Source organism: Fringilla coelebs (genome assembly GCF_963513975.1).
Source record: "Fringilla coelebs genome assembly, chromosome: 1".
Taxonomy (NCBI): Eukaryota; Metazoa; Chordata; class Aves; order Passeriformes; family Fringillidae; genus Fringilla; species Fringilla coelebs.
Genome location: NC_140028.1, coordinates 50,493,577 through 50,515,476, shown reverse-complemented (window position 1 = coordinate 50,515,476; position 21,900 = coordinate 50,493,577).

Here is a 21,900-nt window from a genome sequence, read left to right as displayed (position 1 = left end):
TTATAATAGGACCATAGCATTATTTAGGTTTCAAAAATCATTGAGTCCAACTATTAACCCAGCACTACCAAGTCCACTCCCAAACCATGTCCCTGAGTGCTGCATGCACACATCTTTTAAAAACCTCCAGGACTGAGAACTCAACCACTTCTCCAGGAGCCTGTACTAATGCTTGACAATCCTTTCTGTGAAGAAATTTTTCCTATTATCCAGTCTAAGCTTCTCCTGGCACTTGAGGCAATTTTCTCTGGTCATGTCGCATTGGAGAAGAGGCTGACTCTTACCTCATTACAACCTCCTTTCAGGTGCTTAGAAAGAGCAAGGAGGTCTGCCTTCAACCTCCTTTTCTCCAGGCTAAATTCCTCCAGCTCCCTCAGCTGCTCCCCACAGGACTTGTGCTCCAGACCCTTCACCAGCTCCGTTGCCCTTCTCTGGACACACTCCAGCGCCTCAGTGTCCTTCTTGTAGTGAGAGGACCACAAGTGCTGAGTATAGAAGTCTGATCCCCTCCCTAGCTCTGCTGGCCACACAATTTCTGATATAATCAAGGATTCTTGGCCATCTGGGGACACACTGACTCATGTTCAGCTGCTGTTGACCAGCACCCCCAGGTCCTTTTCCAGCTTTCCAGCTGTCCTGCCCCAAGCCTGTAGCATTGCATGGGATGCTTGTTGAACCTCACCCAATTGGCCTCAGCCCACCGATTCAGCCAGTCCAGATCCCTCTGCAGAGCCCTCCTCTCCTCCAGCAGATCAGCACGCTCACCCAACTTATTGTCATCTCCAAACTAACTGAGGGTGCACTCAGTCACCTCGTTCAGACCATTGATGAAGATACTAAACAGGGCTGTCCCCAACACAGAGCCCTGGAGAACAACCTGTTCTCTTCCTCCCAAAGCTCTGCCACTTAGGGCAGGAGTTCCTCCACCTGGGTGCACCTCCCACAGTGGTGCTGGGAACAGGGCACCAGGATGGCAGCCTGGTCTCACCAGAGCTCCATCTGGGCAGCTGCACTAGTCCTTCCTGTGTGCCCTTCCAGACTAATTACTTTCTGGAAACACATACCTGGTATAAATTGAATTATCTGGTTTCAGCTTAGATTAAGTACTTGATTTGTAATTAAAATCCAAATGGTAAAAGAAATTGAGAATGACAAATGCATTTTATTGAATCAACTGCTTTCCTGTTCTGTCTCCAATGCAGTTCCATTTGATTTACTAATTATATGCAAACTATCATTATGCTGTGGTTCTTCATGACAATTTTGGTATTTCAGCAGAGATCCTTCTTGGTTAGAATGACTAGATCCTTCTTGGTTAGAATGACTGAAATGGATTGTATCATTACAGTTGCTGATAATTTGTATTGCTACACAGTCCATCAGACTGTTCATTTCATATGTGTTTGAGAAATAAAAACCTATTTGTTTTCTGTGAGGAAATCTTGAATAAATTTAAAGCTTTGCTTTTTACCAAGATATGATGTGGTATTCTTTTTTAACCTTGCAAAATGCATTCTGCTGAACACCTAGACTTCTGTGCAGAAGGAGAAGAAATTTCTGACTTTGAAATATTACTAGTGTTGATTACCCTTCTATATGCATAGTATTATCTTATGGTCTTACTCATAGCTATAGCAGTACTAAAACAAGGGAAGATATATGAGGCATGAATGATGTGTTATCTTCTTACAGGGAAACAGAATGCAAATTTCTGGCATATTATTCAAACTTGAATTATTTATATATCAAATATTATTCTGGCAAATCCTGATTAAACTTAGATGAATTCTCTTAATCTCTTCAACAGTTTGCCCTTCAGTAAAGATGGGACTTCCATATACAGGACTGAATAAACATTATTTAGATCCCTAAATCTCTGTAGCTATATTGAGATTTATTTCTTTTTTAATCATAAAAGAAATCTTATTATAGCTAGGAAAACAAGGTATTCTTTTGGTGCAGAATCTGTTTAATTGGTTAATTATAAAAATTCAGCTGTAACACAATAAAAAGTCAGATTCAGATAATTTTACCTATTATGCTTCTGCTTTCCTTTCTCCTTCGTTTTCAGGAGCTAAGGAGTGTTGGCTAAGTGCTACCACTCCCAGGAGAGCCTCCTTGAACTGCTTGTGTCTGGCAGAAAATAATTTTTTCTATTCTCATTTCACTTCATCCCAGTAGGGATGATTCTTACCCTAGAAAAGGATTATCTAGCTTATGAAATTTATCCTCTAGCCGTACCTAAGAGCAAGAGAATCACCTGTCCTGGATTATAAGGACAGGAGAAATGTGTTTGCAGAAGACTAGAGCTTTTGCCATTTCTGTTATGTAACAGAATTCAGGGTTGCCTTTTTAAGGCAGAAAACAGATTTTAAGGGGAAACCCACATTTCCTGTTTAGCAAGAGAAAATTTAGTTATAATACAGAAATAGCTGGACTTCAGCAGGGTAAAAAGACTACCAGATCTTTCCTTTAAAATTCTTCTCCATAAAAGGCAATTTCCTCTACAGAAGTGCAAGTGTGGCAGTTTTCTGAAGTGCAATGAGCTATTTCTTAACACACCATATTAATAGTCCTAAGAACCTGCAATGCAGAGTACACCCTTCCGGTGATCTGTAATCATCCCTCTTTTTATTATTAAAATAAAATTATTTACAATATCCCCTTTTACATTACTGCTGTGTAACCTCAGACTGAAAAACTGTTATATGCATTTTTTGTAATATTAGTGTTTGCAGACCACTTTAACTTACAGTAGGGAATATTGCTAACAAATATGTGATGTATTATTTGCTCTGAAAATTGCATAACGTGACAGAATTCAAACTACTGATGAAGTGGGATTGAAATGCTTCAAAGGCCTTGGAATGGATCTGGAGGGTGCTGGGCAGGAGGCTGTGCTGGGGCATGATGTTCACTCTGCTTGTATTTAGCAGATTCCATTATTTTCTGGACTTTCATACTAGAAAAATTAACGTATGTGGACATGTCATACCTCTGTCTTGAAAAATATAATCTGTAGAACTGAAACTTTATTATTAATATTTTATACTGGGATTTTTCTATTTGGTTCTTTTTTCTCTTTCCATTATAGAGTAGAACCTATGTGAAAATGTTGAGTATTGTTAATCAATATAGAACAACTTATAATTCGGGGTGAAAAACTAGGACACCACTTCAGTCTGTGCACAAGTAATAGCTATTATAATTTTTGACCAACAATCCAGAAAAACCCATTTATGCATAAGTAAAGGAATCCTAGTTTTTCATTTTTAACTTATTTATTTTGTTGGTATGTGTTTTGGAACAACTCAAGCACAGATTATTTTGTGACCTCCTAAGAGGCAGAAAGGCAAGAAAAAGGATTTATACATACTATCTAATGTCTACCTGTAACATATACAGATGTATTATGTATACTATTTAGGTTGCAGTGCCTTATCTTTTCTAAGCATTCTCTTCTCTCTATTTTCCATATTATCACAGTTTGGATACCAAATGTCACACTTCTGCAACATGCAACCAGGCAACATGCCTGCAACTAAATTTAGCCATTTCACAAGTCCCAAGTGAAATACATACTTGGAGAATGTGTTAAAAAAAAAAAAAGAAAAAAAAAAAAAGAAAAAAAAGGTGAAAATAATTACTGGGTTACAACAGGGAATAAACTGAGTGAGAAATAAAGTCACCGAGTCTTTTCATATCAATGTTCTGTCATGTTAGGGATTAAATGTATGACCTTTATTGTTTGGCTGCACCATTCCCACAGAAGATAGGAATCTGCTTTTAACTGTTTCATGCAGTTAATGGTAGTCTGTTATGGTCTTTAAGGAAGTAATTTGATGGTTTGATAATATTTACTTGCAGAGTAAAGCCTTTTAGCAATTATAAATGTAAATTCTAAGTAAATTGCTATTTTTGTTTTGTCAGTGCAAAGCCATAAATACTTAAAGGTACTGCTTTAACTTTGGGTAGATGTTTTGTAGACTTTGTATCAAGAATACATTCTTGACTGAATGCATACAGTCTTGATACATTGCATGTTTTTGAAAAAATCTTTCCGTCGAAATATCAGCTGTAATTCCTCGAGTTCTATCACTGTTCACTGACTTTTATTTTGCTTCTTAAATCATTTTCTCTACAGTGGTTCTACCTAAAGGGACTATTAAAATTCAGAGTCATTGAATCATGCAGAGCAAGAATGTTTATGCATGTGCTGTGCAAGTTAATAAGCAAGAAAGTTTATACAAGCAAAGACAGTCTTGTTTTATGTGGATGCAGAGAGCTTTTTCAAAGCACAGCTCCTTTGTTTCCACTTCACAGTAGAATCCATAGTTATGAAAGTATTAGATAAAAATTTCTAAACAGAGCAATTATTAATTAATAATGTTGTTCTGCAACTTCAAATTACTATGCACTGGAAAATATAACCTGGAATACACAGTCAGTGAAAATAGAGCTGGGGGAGTGATACCATGCTGCCATAGATTGAGAGCTAGGAAAGCTTTGGAGAGCTAGGAAAGATAAAAAAAAGAAAATGTCTTGCCTCATTAACATGTTGGTTTATAAATTTTTGTCCTCAGTAGACACTCAACCTTTGTTCATCTGAGAAGTGCATTGCTTGTCAAGTTTGATAGGTGGATTATGCTAACATAAAATAATGAAATGTTTGGTTTGAAGTTTGGGAGGGACCTTAAAGATCAAGTCCCAACCCTCCCCTGCCATGGGCAGAGACAACTCTCACTAGAATTGTAGAATCAGAGAATCATAGAAGGACTGGGGTTGTAAGGGACTCTAAAGATAATCTAGCTCCAAATCCTACCTTGCTGTGGTCAGGGATGTCACCTGCTAGATGAAGTTGCCTAGGACCCCATCCACTCTGACCCTGAACACTTGGATGGGGTGTCCATAACTTTGGGCAACCTCTTCTAGTGCCTCATTACCCTCTCAATAAAAATTTTCTTCCTAATATCTAATATCTAAAATCAATCTGTCTCCTTTCTTTTAGTTTAAAACCATAACCCTTTTATCACCCTTTTTTTACCCTGTTTTATCACCTTCTCCCCCTTTTTTTATGCTTCTTTTAAGTACTAGAATGTCACAATAATCCATCCACAAAGCCTTCTGCAGGCTGAACAATCACAAGTGTCTCAGTGTGTCTTCATAGGAGAGGTGCTGCCGCCCTCTGATCATCTTTGTGACCCACCTCTGGAGCATCTACAGCAAGCACACATCTTTGTTGTGCTAAAGACTCCAGGGCTGGACGCAATACTTCAGTTGGGTCTCACAAGATTGGAGTGGAGGGGTGGAATCATCTCCCTCGGCTGCTGGCCATGCTGCTTTTGAAGCAGCCCAGGATGCAGTTGGTTTTCTGGGCTATGAGTGAGCACTGTTGTCTCATGTGCAGCTTTTCATCCACAAGAACCCCAAGCCCTTTGCTGCAGGGTTGCTCTTGATGAGCTTTTCTCCCAGTCTGTGCTCATGTCTGGGATTGCCCTGACCCATAAGCAGGACAGTTCTCTTGGACTTTTTGAACTTCATGGGGTTCTTGTGGGCCCACTTCTCATGCTTGTCCATGTGCCCCTGGATGGCATCTCATCCCTCCATTGTGCCAACCTTGGTGCCAGCTGCAAACTTGCTGAGGGTGCATTGATCCCACTGTCTGTGTCACTCATGGAGGTACTGAGGAGCACCTGGCCCAGGACAGAGCCCTGAGGGACACCACTCATCACCAGACCCCATCTGGATGTAGAGCCATTGGCCACATCGCCCTGGATGCAACCAGGGAGATGGTTCCAGCCAGTTCCCTTTCCACTGAATATTCCACCCTTCAAATACATCTCTCCGATTTGGAAATAAGGCACCATGTTAAAGGCCTTACAGAAGGCTGGGCAACTGGCATCAATCAGTCTCTTCCCTTGTCAGCCACTGCAGTCACTCCATCATAGAAAGGCCAGCAGGCTGGTCAGGCACAATTGCCCTTTAGTGAAGCCATGTGTGCTGACTTCAGTTACGTCCTTGCCTTGCACATGCTTTAGCATTGCTTCCATGAGGATCTGCTCCGTGATCTTCCCATGCACAGAGGTGAGGTTCACTGACCTGTGTTTCCCAAGGTCTTCTTTTCTCTCCTTTCTAAAAATAGGAGCAATGTTTCCCTTTTCCACTGACTGGAGACTTTGCCTAACCACCATGACTTTTCAAACATGAGAGTGGCTTGACAACAATATCAGCCAGTTTAATACAATTAATATATTAATTTAATACAATTAATATATTAATACAATTATTGAATTTCATTCAATATAGTGCTTGGAAACTTGGAGACTCATCTTTGCAAACTGCAAACAGATTGGGATAGCTCATTTCCTAATGCAAATCAAAGATTCTAGGATCTGGAAAATTGAGAAAACCACACCAGATCCTCACATAAAATGAGAATGGCAAGATCACAGCTATCACAATGTGTTCTGAACACTGATTGACATAAGCCCTTGTCAGGAGCACCTATTAAAATAAATAGTTGGTCTCCAAGGTTTAGTGCTTTCATTGTCACCGAATGAAGGAAATTTGTTCTTACATAGCAGTCCCTCTTTCTTAGGCCTTGTAAAGGCCCTATGCTGACATTCTGCTAAGGCGTGAGTGTCATTCCATGTCAGCATATTTTTTTTCCCATACTTGGATAGCTTAAGACCAAAGAGTAAGTAAGTGAAGGCCATGATTAATTTAGTGTGCATTTGATATTTCTTGGAATGAAAACAAGTGTATGTCAGAAAGAAGGAAAGAGTCTCTAATCATGTAAGAATTATGTGTATCTTAGTAGTCTTTATATTTTCACATTGTTTCTTAAAAAGGACCCTTGTGACAGTAGGTTATGTTAATCCCACAGTGCAAACATTCAGTTTGTTTCTAACTGAGAACTAGAAGGGTGAGACTAAAAATGAAAGAAATAATTTTCAAAATTTACTGTAATTAAACACATTTTTCCCATGTGAGAGTCACATAAAACTAGTGTATTTGTAGATGCCATCTGCATTAACTTCCAGGTTTGTTCTGGAAACCTATGAACTTCAAGTAGTCTGCCCCAAAAAAAAAGGTGTTCATAGAAATACATAAAAATAACTCTGGTTTAAATATTAAATGTGCAGTAGAATGATTGAAGCCTAACTCACAATGGGGTACTGGCACATTTTCTACCTAAAAAAACTCTGATACAATGGCAGCATTATGAATCCATAGATTATTTTTGTTAAATAATTGTATTTGTAGTCAGGACCTTAAATTGAAACGTTGGGAATTGCCATCTGGTTGCCCAGCTGCTGGGATTCTTACTCATCCTGCATAAGAAAAAACATTGAGGTGCTGGAGTGTTTCCAAAGAAGAGCTAAGTGGTGAAGGGTCTGGGGCACAAGTCTCATGAGGAGTGGCTGTGGGAAGTGGGGTTGTTTAACCTGGAGGAGGGAAGTGTCAGGGGAGACCTTATTGCTCTCTACAGCTACCTGAAAGGAGGCTGTGCTGATCTGGAGGTTAGCCTCTTCTCCAAGGTAGCAAGTGAACAGACAGGAGGAAATGACTTCAAGTTGTGCCAAGGCCGGTTCAGATGAGATTTTAGGAAAAAATTCTTCACCAGAAGGGTCGTCAAGCACTGTAACAGGGTTCTCAAGGAATGGTTGAGTCTCCTTACCTCACAGTATTTAGAAGATGTGTAAATATGGCACTTGGGGAAGTGGTTAATAGTTGGACTTGATAGTCTTTTCCAACCTAAATGATTCTAAGAGTCTATGATTTTAGAACTGTTCCAAGAAGTAACTTCTCCCATATAAAAGTGGGAGCCTACATTAACAGTGTAGGGGGAGCAAAGTCTCAGCGCAGAACCCTTCTTCTATCTTTATTAACATAAACATTCCTTAACTATATAATGCAAAGAGCTATTCTATATTTCAAATAATTTTAAACTATTAAAGTCGCATTCTGACTCTTTAAGGTTTTTCCAGCCATCTTATTTGCTGCTGCCATAGCTGAAGTCAAGCATTTTCTGTGCCTTTCATGCGTGCTTCAATAAAGGTTAATTTTTACTGATTTAAGTGTTTTCTTGTATTATCTTGCAATGGGTTTTCTACTGCAGTTTACAAGAGGAGCTGCTGCTAGGTGAAGTATCTGTAAAATGTTTGGAGTGTTATATTTCTATCATGAATCTTACTCTTCTTTGCATTCCTCTTCAAAATTTACCTCTGCCATGAAATTTATGTATAACTTCTATCACATAAAACTTAGAGGGTTGCTAGGTTGCTCTTAAATCTGTAGTTTTTAAGGGAATTCATAAACTCTTTTTTCTTCTGTGTCTTACCAGTCTTGAGTACAGGATTGACTGAATTCACTTGTTAGTAATGCAAATATTTTTCCAGGTTGTGTTTTGTCTTTCATTGAGCATCTTTTTCAGCTGCTGCAGAATAAGAGCTTTGATGGTATGGGGAAGGACTGGGGTGGTGCTTTAAGAATCCTACATACTTCATATTGAATAGCTCTACAAAGTAATTTCTTCACTTTCCATGCCTTTTAGTGCTATTACACTGTCACCAGTTTAAGCATTCACCATTTTCAGGTGCACTCTCACCCTTGTTCAAAGAGCAGCAATCCCTTGGCTACTCATTGAAGTTTCAGGAGTGGAGCTTTGAGTAGGGAGTTGAGGCAGCACAAGTCCAGTGCAGATGTGGAAAGGCAGGGAGTCAGATCAGTTCAGTTCCCCTTGACTCTTCTATAGGCAGCTGCTGCTACAAACGTGGGACAATAACTCCTACATGCAAGCAGTCTCTGACTCCCCTCTTCTCCTGCATGGCTTTGGATGCAGACTTTTGGAAAACCACTAGAGAGAGCCAATTCAGCTGTCATTCTCCCTTATATAATGATTCTTTGAGACACTTTTAGTTGTTGTAGATCAAGGTTGAAGTCTGCAAACCTTTGATGAAACATTTTGCCCAAATCCCTCATCCACAGCCTGTTGTTTGTAGGGCTGGCTGACTTAGGGAAGAGCAGTGAAAGCTGTTCAGAACCTATGCACTAGAGCCTGAGTTAGATGTTCCTTGTGATCTTATAATTTATGAAAAAGGCCACCTGGTCTTTATAGGTTCAATCTTGTCTCCCTTCACACTGCCTTTTCTCCAATATAATAGGATTTAAATTTTTCATTGTAGAATGGAAAAGGCCTAGCTATGAGACCATACAGTAGCCACTGCTCTTCTTGCCCATGCAGTTGTACTGTTGACCTGGAACTAATAAAATAAATTTAAATTGCAATGAGAAACACTTTAAGAAATATTCATGAAAACTTTTAAAATACTATGAGTGATTTTGTGCTTGCCTTTGAGGTGCTTAACCAGTACAGGTGGCAGAAATGGTAGAGAAGAAAAACTAAGGAAGCAAAACAAAATTATTGGGTAAAGCAGTCTGGTTTCAAAACATGGAACTGAAAACCACTCTGATTTATTTTTCTTTTAGTTCGGAATTAAAGACAAAATTATTTTATATAAATTACAAATTCTGTGAGAATTTAAAAATACTCTGATGTCTAATTTTTTAATGTTTCTGCCTCTGCTCTTTACATATGCATTTCTTTTCTACTTCTAAAGAGTAATAAAAAAGTTCCTGTGTAGTAAAAGAAATAGTTCTGGATATTAAGCAAATTGAGACTCACATCTGGTACTCATAAGCTACAGTATGAGAAGCCATGCTGGGGCTCAGGGGATGTATCCCTCCTCCCCATTACCCTTGCTGTCTGAAAATCAGGGCTATTTGAGCAGATCTACCCAGGCCTTGTTTGTGGTGGCTGACTTCTGCCTGCCTCCATCCACACATCATAGTTCCTTTGTCCTGGTATGTCCAACCCAGATGAAAATTAGTATTGCATGGGGCTGAAGCTCAGCCTTTTGGAGAAGGAGCACTTAAGAATGTCCTGTTGTCTGCTCTGCTCTTGTTGGTCTGAATGAGCTCTGGGAGAGTCAGCTTGCCTTTGCTCAGCAAGGAACGTCAAAGTGAAACACTTGGAGTGTGACTCACGGAAATGCCCCAGAAGAGCCCTGGTAAGTGCTCTTATAGAGCACTGATGTTGTGTCCTGATGAAAATGAGTACTTTCCTCCTCCACCTGCACCAAGGAATGCACAAGGCGAAGGGAAAGCTTCCTCAGACCCAAAGTGTCCTCAGGCCCAAAGATTTCTGGAAGGCATGTATGATGTATGCTCCCCTGGCATTAAAAGTTGCTGATTGTGTCTATGACACAGCACTGTTACTTGTTCTTGAAGTGTATAAAAGTAGATTGCTCTTAAATTTTTATCATAGAATCATAGAATGTTTTGGGTTGGAAGGGATCTTGAAGATCATCTAGTTCCACCCCACCTGCCATGGGCAGAGACATCTTCCACTGGACTGGGCAGTGCAAAGCTGCTGCCGAATTAGTGGCAGCACTTTTTCTTTGAAGGATCTTTGCAAGATTTTTCTGTCACATATGTAGTGTAATCATTTCTTGAGGCATTTTTTTTCTTTGGGCCAGGGCACATTCCTACTAATCAGCAGTGCAGGTGGTGTGACAGAGGTCCTGTCTGTAGCTCTAAATTTTAATAAAGGCCTCATCTCTTTATTTCCTCTGGTTCTCATTATGAAAATGAACTGGATTTCATTTAGTTTGGAAAAATACATAGCACAGGAACAGGGTCTGATGAAGTCCTGAATTTCATCCCTCCCTTATTCCTAAATTCTGCCATATCTTTTTGTCCTCTGTTATGATATTTAGGTTATCAGTTTTGGAGGGATCAGCCTAGTATTTTCAGTAGTCACTTTCTTGAACATATGTCCCTTATCACCACTTCAATACATATTTTTTATTTCTTTACTTTTGATGTTAGGACTGTTATTTTTCCTTTTTGTCTCTGTATGTTACCACATCTAAGAAATAAATAAAAAATATTTTATCAGCTTAAGCTTAATGTTGATATGTTTAAGGATCGATAAGACAGTGTTCTGTATTGAGAGCTGTAACAATGCACAGATTAATGTCTGTGCTACATATTCTGTCCCAAGGAAACATTACTTTTGTAATGTAAGTAAAATGCTTTTGTTCTGACAGACAAAATAGGTTTTTTAGAGAGTCAGATTGGTCCTTAAGTTCTGGTGAACTGCACTTTATTCCTCAAATGGCTGTTGATGTAAATGGGAGCAAATTTTGTAATACCTGTGTTAGTGTCATTTCCATACTGAAGCAATGTATCTCTGCAGTTATGCATTTGTAGAAAGCTCACAGCTTTCTACAGAAACGTACTACAGAGAATGTGCTACAGAACATACTACAAAGTTTGTCAAGGGCAAATCACTTTCTTGCATTATTCTTTTTCTTTTTTTTCTGCAGTAGCTGATACAGCTTTTATTCTCCTCAAGCATCACAATCCTCCCACAGGGTTTTTTATCATTTTGACATCCAGAGTTTAGTTTATCCCAGTTAGAGTCAGGTGCTTGGAGGTGAGAAACATTCATAATTTTTCACCTGTGTAACAGTTTTGAATGTGCAAGTCCTTTCCAGAAAGCTTTAGACAGTATATATTCTCATGAGTGCTGTATACATCTGTTATGGATGGCAGTGCATGAGTATATTGTTTCTAAGGGTATTCTAATGTGCCCAAGTTGTATTTATATGTAGGATATGTTTCGCATATCAGACAAAAAATATCCATATTTTGATGTTTGAAACCTTTGCTAGGAATTCTTTTTGAAAAATAAGCATTTTATAGACTACTTAATCAATCTTTTGTAAAGAATAAGCAATTTGATCTTGTCTTCACTGTACTGCAGTTTTCCTTATACACACCCAGATTTCAACCAATAATCCTGATAGGTTGTTGGGGTTTTTAATAGAAAATAGGATGAGGAAACTTCTGGGTGTGCTATTTTAGCAGTGTCTTCATTATAAGATGAAAAATATTGATGAATGAGTGAACAAAGATTTGATTAGATAATTGTGATGGAACAAAACTGACAGAATTGTGTGTTCTGCTGTGCCTGTGAGCTGTTCTATCTCCACTTGAACAACAAATCTGAGAAGAGACAGAATTAAATCTTAGAAAAATAAATTGAGACAAATTGTGTAGTGTTAGTTGGTTTTCAGTCCCTGATAATTTGCCACCTGATGGAAGTCAATCAATCAGTTTTCTGTTTTCCAAGGCTTTTTAAACAGAAGATCCTTGGATGCTTACTCCATAGACAAGTCTGAAGAAGTTTAGGAAATAAAATTAATTTTAAAACAACTTCTTGTCAGGAGGCTATTTACTATAGGGAGGACTGTACTCTCCTGATAAAGACTTGAAGCATGGAGAATCACTGAAAACCATGAGTCTTTTAAATGAGAGGGAAAATGAAAAAATTAAAAATATGCTGATTATTTATTTGTTTTAAATTATTTACTTTTCTGTGTGATTATTTACTTTTTTTAATGCCTTCCTTCTAATAGAACACTATCCAAATCATACTTCACATTCTGGAAATTTCTGATGACAGAATTACTCAGTGAAATACTTGGACCCTTGCCAAGCTTCTTCTGCTTGGAGGTGAAATGGATTATTAGAATCAACTATCACTTTAATGATCTTGTGTTTACTAGCAAAGAGGATACAGAAAGCATATTTTTATGAATGCAGGGAGAACAAACAGCAGACAATTTCCTTGCTGGAAATGCCATTGCTGCCTTTTAAGCCTGTCCTATATACCATGGGTTTATTTCTTTAGCATCTGTATGAGGACACTTGTGCAGTCACATTTCTCCCCTGTTTTCTTCTTGTCTGACCTGATCCGTGGCTTTTGGTTGCTGGTGAATTTTGAAGGTGTGGTTTCATGGTATGTGGTGTTCTGTAATAGAGAAGTTAAAGGAACTTCTGACCATGCAGATAAAGTTGTTTTATTGCAACAGAAACTTGACTTCACTGTGGCAATCTGAGAGTAATAGAGTGGGTATAGTTGTGTTTAATGACACTGAATGGTTCAATCTGATAGAAATGGCGATTGACGTTGCTAAGAATATAATGACAGCAGCATCTTATCAGGTTAAAAGTCCATTTAGTTGCCTATGCCACATCCTGTCTTCAGTCATGAGTAATGGCAGCTACCATGACAAAAATATAGGTCTATGGCAAAACATGCAATGAGGATATTGCTCCAAAATCATGGGACATTGCAAATCATGACACATCTACAACGGGGCATCTACTACTTCTATGTGCAACCTGTTCCACAGTCTCACTGCCCTCTTCATAAAAAAGTCTTCCTCATGTCCCATTTAGATCTACCATCTTTGAGTTGCCCTTTGTCCTGTCACTGCAGGTACTGCTGAACAACCTCAATTCTCTCAGCAGTCCTTCATAGAGGAGGTCAAAACTGTCTGTTTCAGAAGAGTCTGTGCTTAGCTATAGATTGTCCTTAATATGTGTCAGCATTTTCAAGGTATGTGAATTAGCCCTCAGATATCCTTACAGCTCCTTCTTACTTTGTCGGGGAGAAATGTTGTTTCATGTTAATATTTCTAGTGAAGTTGCAGTTTCCTTTAAATGTAGGACATCCAGTTGTGTGAAAAGTGTCTCAGGATTTCTTTCTGCTATTGTCTCTTGTCTTTAGTTTTTGCTTTTTCCATATTTGGCTCACAGTACTATAACACCTGTGCTTTCTATTCCCTGCAATTTTTCTGTCAACTGAAATGTGACCATATCTTAATTTCCTTGTGCAATACAAAATACATATGCGTATCTTCTTTCAGAAAAAAAAATATTTCTTGCATGAGTCTTGTTGACATTATAATCTGCTCCTTTTCAAACTAAGCTGCCTAGAATGAGACCGGCAGAGTACAATCCAAGGGGTGCTTATCTATTTCTTTAATTTTCTCATTTGATCAGTAAGCTCAAGAAATTAATATTTCTGATTCATCCTAAGTTCAAATTCTTCTCTTTATTCTCAGAGATAAGGGTTTCAGTTTGTTACTTGTTTTGATGAAGGGCATGGGATTTATAAATTGAAAAGAGAACAAAATTCTTAGTAGCAAATATCTACAAAAAGTAACCTAAGAGAAAACAGAATCAAAAAAAAATGAAACTGAGAAACACTCAAACGTTTGAAAGCATCCCTAGTGAAATACTAAAATGACTCAAAGAAGGTTCTTTAATTCAGGGATATGAGTTGGAGTCTCTGCTCTGTGTTATTTTTAGTGAATATGAGGTAGGTATTTGACTGCAGCAAACCCCTCTATTAGTATTGAGCTATTGCAATTCATATGCAATTCCTACAGAAATTGTAAATTGGTATGAGCCTGCAGTCTGATTTAAAAGAAGTTTTGACTCTCCTTTTACTGTGCTTTTTAAGAGTGCCTAAAGTTATGGTCAAAATACATATTTGGGCGTTGAAGGTGAAGCACAGCTAGTGATTCCACCTGTGAAGCTACAGAAAAAAGCATTTTGGTGCATTAGGTGATGATGCAACTTGTGTTTCCTTGCACAAACAAAAGACTTGTGTAGCCTTAGGTTAAAATCAGGTGTTCATGAAGGCAGCCAGAATTGTGGGACAACTAAACAAGTTCTATGTGTCACTCTTTTCCCTCATGCTCCCTGAATTTTTAAGAAATTCATGTTGGTTCACTAAATAATTCCTCTCTTAATTTGCAGAAAAGGCTGATACTTGAAAAGGCTTTGAAAGTATTAAGTAGCTTATTTTTTCCCTTTGGAGGAGGCTCCAAGTCTTCCATTTACTCATTTAATCTGTCATTCCATTGCACCCAAGGGCAAAGTGTCATTTCTGTGTGCTTCAGTAATTTTGTACAGCACACAGCAAACAAATATCAAGTGACTGAAGCCAAAGTAGATTTCATGCAGGAGGCTGTTTCCTTTTCTTGCCATACATTTTTAATAGAGATTTTCTCAATTGTAAGATGGTAAGTAGACTTCTGCCCTGAAATTTATAAATGTGTTTATAATAGCAGTTGTTACAAATTGTAGGTCAGAAGATATTCTCAGAATACAGTGGTTTTTCATCATATTGCAGACAGTGGTTTCATAAATATCTGGATGCCATGAATGAACTTAGTAGTAAGTCAAAACAATCTTCCATTTCACTTCTAGAAAATTGGATTTTAGATAATAATATCAGTAGTCACTTGTTTTAGAGGCTTGTACTACCTGGCATAATGAAACAGGATATAAAAAAAATAGCTTATAATTCACTCTTATTACATGGTCGTTTTAAATTTAACTCAGTAAGAGTCCAGTACCTTGGTTATTTTAGAGGATTAAGCCAGAGCTCTGTATCTGAGCTGAATAAGCCATATTAACTGATGTCATGTTTCTGATAAGGAAAATGCTATGCTTTTTGACTAGAAGCTAAAAAACATTTCCAAGGAAATAACAGAATGCCGTAACATCCAAACTACTTCTTGGGAGATCCATGATTCTAAAATTTTAGAGGTTTTCCTTGAACTGGCATAACCACTGGTAATACTAAAATTGCAACTGAAAGATGTAAGTTCATTTAAGAGAAGGAAACAAAAAAAATTGAAAAGTATAAATTATATATATGCCTTACTACACAGAAGATATAAACAAGTTTTCTGAGAAAGTCTAGCATCAATTAGAATACATAGTCCCTGTTAAATAGTGTCAGATTTTCTTCTCCTGGCTCAAAAACTTTACAACCTTTTATTGATCCAGCATCATATTCTGATGAGCAAAATGGATGTCTGCTATGTCCTATACATCTAAATTTGAAATCAGAAGAGAAAGTGTATATTGCTATTACAACTCCTACCCAGTATACATAATTGAGTTTATCCTTCTAAATAACTGCTGTACTTAGGCAGAGTTAGAAAGTGATAAACAAATTCTGGAGATGCATTTTTGGCAGCTGTTAACATTTAGGGTGAGTTGGTTTAAGATTGGGTTTGGCTTACTGTGAAGAACTAGAGCAGTTTTAAAATTTAGAAAGAAATTAAGTTTCTGTTGTTTGAATTCTGGACTGCTAGCTTTTTAAGATTTTCTACTGTTTAAAAATTAAAATTGCATAGTTATGGCCAAATTACATTACATTAGCTGATAATTTATCCAAACATTTATGTAAATACCAAGAGCAAATACAATTCAAGGAAACTGAAATTTACTTGTTGTGCAGTCAAGATTTAGTCATCTTGGTGCCTAGAAGTTTGCCTCTAGTTACTTTTGCTGAGGGAGATATCTGATTTTAATTAGTAGTATTCCTAAGCCATTTTGCAGCTCTCAGCACTATTGTATCGCTGCAGGTTTCTTTGTACCTGGTGTACTTGCAGGCTTTAGAATATACCATGATGCCCTGTAAAAAGGTTTCCCCACCTGCTTTTCCAGCTGTAACCTTTTCATGTTTCTGTGAACTACTAGCTCAATTTTCTGCAGCAGCCTTTTCACATTTGTCTTCTCAAATAAACTTTTCCACTTTTAAGGTTGACTGATTTTCACTCTGTATTTTTGAATGTCCTGGTTAGAGATGTCAGCCTAGCAGCAGCTTTCACTTCACCTTTGATGTTGTGTTTACAGTACTTGCCACCTTAATTCTGCCTAGAAGAAACTAATTAAGTAGGGGTTTATAATACTAAAATGGCCTGTGCTGTCCATTCCCATTGTAGGAAGTTCTGCCAATAAGGCAGTAATTCTGCAGCAGATCAAACATGAGCTATTGAGAGATTACTGTTCATTTGCTTCAGTGAAAAAAAAAAAAAACTTGATGTTTTCAAGATACTTTTTGAGGTGGACAATCCAGGAAGCTTAGGCATTCAAAGCAGTGGTTTTAAAATAGAAGGTCACTGAGAATGTTATGGCATAGTGTGACAGAATGGAGAACAGGATAAAAGGTGTTATAGGAACAGATTAAAAAACCTTCCTGTGTATATAGACCAAACCAGGAGGAGCAGTGGGAGGGGGGAAGGATCAGCATCAGTCATCCAGTTTGGATTACAAGGTATATCTAGGTTGGACATGATTGACCTCTGATTCCATTGTATTCTGAGCTACAGTTTTTACACAGAAATTAATCCTTTGGGGAATTAAAGCCTGCATGGATCCCATATTTCAAAATTCTTCATTCAATGTGTTTACAGATCTTTCAGCAAGTGATAGCTTAGTTTCTTCTTGCAATTGTTTCTTTATATAAGAATATATTTATAAGAAAAATTAAGCATCTAGGTTTTGTCACACAGGTTATTGCACACATCGTAATTTTATCAGACCATACCAACATACTCAAGAAGTGCTACATGATTTCTTCACCAGCAAACATCTGATGACCAAACAAAAGGCAGATATACTCTTATTGCTCACCAGAAATTAAAATGAAAGCATTAAAATGGCACAATGAGAACATTTGCATAAAAATGGCACAATAAAACAGTAGCAGAATTTCTGTTTCTATGTTACAAAAGTCTAAACATTATTTTAATTCTTTGTAGATATAAATTCATGGCATATATCTAGACAAGTGGAATTTAACATCAAAGTTTAGTCGAAAAAATGAAATTCTATTAGTCTAGCAATGTGTAGAGATAAATAACTGTACTTGTTAGATGAGTTGGCCGTGTTGCAGTCAACATAAAGAGCTAAATGCATAAAAGCTGCCTCTGAATTCTCCATTTTACAGTGGGTAGGACCTAACAAAAGAAGAAAGAAGAGACATAAATTGATACTGATGTAAGCAGAGGATGCAATAGGTCATCTTGAAATATGGTTGATGGGCTAAAAACAGTCATTGGGAGATAGAAATGGATGCAAAATAGTACAGGTTGCAGGATGCTATTTTGCAGAAATCAAGCAGAAGCATCAGTGTCAAAAGGCACACCCACGCATAAAATGTCTCCAGCTTCTGCACTTAAAATGTCTAAACTGCAAATTTATGGAATTACATAATTTTGATTAAGTGAAACTATTCTAATAACTGTTCACTGGATCACTAATGGGAGGACTTGACATAGGGTTATAAGTTGTTTTATAGTTAAAAAGGCATTTTGTGGCTGTCTGTACATTAATCTATAGGGTTCATATCACGTTCCTGTGAAATTTTGCAGATTTACATGTTCCCTTCTTTTCAGTCAGAGTTTGATGTGTGAAAATTTAGTGGGAAAGAGGAAACATGACCAGTTGATAAGCTTGGCTCTTCTGTCAGCTCTTCACAGCACCGTAAGCAAGCTTAGTAGCCTATCACATGGTGCCGGAATGCTTTCACCTCCAAAGCAAAAACCAGTGTCAGCTTAAAAGGCTTGTGACGATAAGGACAGAGCAGAGAGACTGCTTTCAGAGGCTTGGGAGCAAGCTCTTCTTTCCACGCCAGCATGAGGATTTAACAGAGCAATTTCATGACTGGCAGAGAAAACCTGATGGCACACTCACTCCTCTCTAATAGAGCAGCTTGGGCAGGATATGCGTAGGAGTTTATTTTAAGTAACTAAATAAAAGCTTCAGAAAAATTACAAATATTAACCAACAGCCTAACCAACTGCTTCCTTCTCAAGAATACTTTTGTGTATTTCCAGTTTAAATGCAGCTTATCCCTGTGAAGTGAAATGATATGGCAAATGTGCTTTTGTGATACAGCATTGCTGACAGTCAACTGATTTGGCCAGGCCAGTGAGAGCCAGTCAGCCTCTTGCTGGCCTCTCCTCCTTTCTTTCTTATGAGGAAAAGTTGAGACAGTTGGGCTTGTTTAACCTTGAGAAGCCTGAGGGGTACCTCTTTAATGTATGCAAGTGTCTTAAGAGGGAGTGCCAAGGAGATGGAGCCTGGTGCTTCTCGGTGGTGCCAAGCGATAGGACAAGAGGCAACAGGTAGAAAGTGATGCATAGGAAGTTCCACCTGAACACGACAGAAAGCTTCTTTATTGTGTTGGTGACCACAAACTGAAACAGATTGCCCAGAGAGATGTGGGGTCTCCCTCACTGGAGATACTCAAGAACTGTCTGGATGCAATTCTGTATGATGCACTCAGCAATGGCCCTGCTTGAGCAGGGAGGTTGGGACTGGCAGGTACCCCTACCAGTTGGGTAGGGCTGGTTCTGAAGGTACCCCAGTGGGCACCATTGGGTACCCCTACCCAGCGGTACCTATTGCGGTACCGTCCGAATTGATCCGTTCTGTGATTCCTCCCCTCCCAGACCACAAAAGTGTCGTGTGGGGGTGAGGCTGAGTTCTGTTTTGTCCTCCTGATTTCCTGTGGTGAGAAATTTCTTCATTAGGCCTTAAAAACCTTGTGAGAAATAGCCATTGCTACTGATGGGGACTGCCTCCTCCTACCTGTCATATTTGTTGGAAATGTGCTTCATGGTCTATACAGGGCTGAACTGAGTAGCTTTCTATGGGAGTGGAAAGATGCCCAGAGCACTCTTCTGTCCACAATCCCACAAGACTGCCCTCTGGAGCTCGGTAAAGGTAAATGTAAACCTCGGTCAAGGAGGACGTAAAGTTGTCGAATGTTGTCACACATTTCAGCCAGCATAATGTGGAGGTTAGGAGATGCTGGGTCCATCTCTCCACTGGGACCTGAGAGAGTAACAATGCTGTTAACACAGGACAAATCAGGACTTCAGTTCTTGGAATAAATGATAGTCCTTTTTTAGTGGTGTTGTGATTGAGGATCAACAGAGAGTGTCTAGTAGTTTTACGTAGGAAACATTTTCTCCCTTCTCTGATCCTCTTCATTATTATTTGGATCAAATCACATATACTGGCTTCAGTACAAGCATGTTTAAAGGTTTCAGTTAACTAAGAAACAGGAGATCTTTCCAGAGGAAATGTCTAAGAAATTTTAGAAAGTGAAATCACATTGAACTCATACATCTTTTTGTCTGATAATACAATGTATAGTCTGTCTTGGTATACTAGGCAATGAATTCATCCTCTTGTACGAAAAAGAGAATATATTAAAAATCTTATCAGAAGAGAAGGGCAAAGGGTGATTTCAAATGTGTCTACAGCTTTCCTGCCATTTTTCCAATGCCACAAAACCTTCAATTAAGAATTACTATATCTCTTTTCAAGTGCATTTCAGGGATATGCTACACCTGCAAAACATATGTTGCACTTATTTAGCTCAGTTATGATCAGATTTTAAAGTCTTAATATACTGAGACCAGGTGGTTGTTCCAAATTGCTCCCAGTCAATATTTTGTGGGTTTAATTTGGAAATGCCACAGGGATTCATCCTACTCTTGTATTATTTCTGATCTATCACAGTGTTTGCTAGTGGGTGGCTGTCATTTGTTGACATGACATGTTTGTTTTATATGGGTCTGCTGATGTTATGCAACTTCATTTAGGCAGTTACATTGTCAAAAGAGAAGTGATAAAAGACCTGTGAGAAATATTTATTATGAATTTTTCATTACCATAAAAAAATGTTTCTGTTGCTTTTCTTTGTTGTTTTCTGCAGAATCATCATATTTTACATCATAGAATTCAGGTACATTTTTGCCTGTATCATGCTGCCTAAATACCTGAGTAATTGAGGTTTGAAGTTATCATTTATCAATAGCTAGTCTTTACAGGTAGTGCAGTATATGCTTGCACTTGTAATGGGAATGGATGTAAAATCATTCATATTGCAATAGTAAAAAATGTTCAGTTTGCAGTGTCGACCTTGCATTAACAAAACCCAAAAAATTTGTGACAGAAATCTTGATGATAGAGAATTTTCTTCATTAATGGTATTTGGCTGTAGGGAGCTAAAGCAATGTCAGCTTTCCACAGCACAATAGATGGCTGTGGTAAAAATAGCTGGTCACTCAGTTGCTCAAAAGCTGCTCCTGGAACTGTGCAATGAACAGGTAGTGCAAAAATGAGTTTTCTGACACCACAGGCCTGCTGAATTCCAGAACCATAGACACAGAGATAACTTCCATCTCTGTATTTGTTAATTTGAAAAACACATGGAATGTGAAAGAATGTGAATTGCAAATGTCAATCCTTGAAACACTTCAAACACATACACACCTCTATTCTGCACAGAATGTATATATACTCTGTTGTTGGACATTCATGTATTTGCACATGGACCAGATGTTTGAACCTATATGGCAGATATATTTATTATCTAGACATGTAACTGCAGTTTGAATATATATTTTGCAGAACTTTCCAAAGGATGACTTAGACTTTGACATATGACAGCACCTAGTTTGTTGACTTTCAGTAATGACTTCATATTGCTATTCCAGAGTCATCAATATACATACCGCGTTCATTTTTTGTGCTTCAGTAATTTCAGGTGCAATATAATGTTTGTTCAGCTGTGCTTGCCATCTTTAAAACACATTAATGTACTCTGAGAAGGCAGAGTGACTGGCACAGAAATGAATAATTACAGTAATGACTAGTTGTTATTCTTGTTTATTTTGGGGAGTATTCTAATTAGCTGTTCAGTAAATGGCTACTACCTATACATAGCTGCTATCTATATTAATTCCTGAGGTAAGACATGTTTGATTTAATACTGAACCTTTCCCCTCACCTAGAAATAGTGTTGACTTCTATACATACCTGTTCTGTAACCATATGCCAATGCACTGCTACTCCCACTGCTACCAGGCTCTGGCAGGTCCTAGAACAACATTAAATTGCTGTGGAAGGCAGTGCAGGCTGAAATTACCCCATCCTGTGAATTAGGAATGATTCCATCTTCCCTTTCTACTCCTGGAACTTCAGTTCAGGAGCCAACAACCAATGTCTTCCAAGTCTATAGCAAAATAGATTCTTTCTGGGTGAGAATCAGTAATGGTGTTAACTTGCCTGTGTGAAATAAGAATGCTGTTGAAAAAGTGGATTGGCAAAGAATTACAGTGGTTACATATAAGCAGAAATCTTATTTTGAAAAGTAGAAAA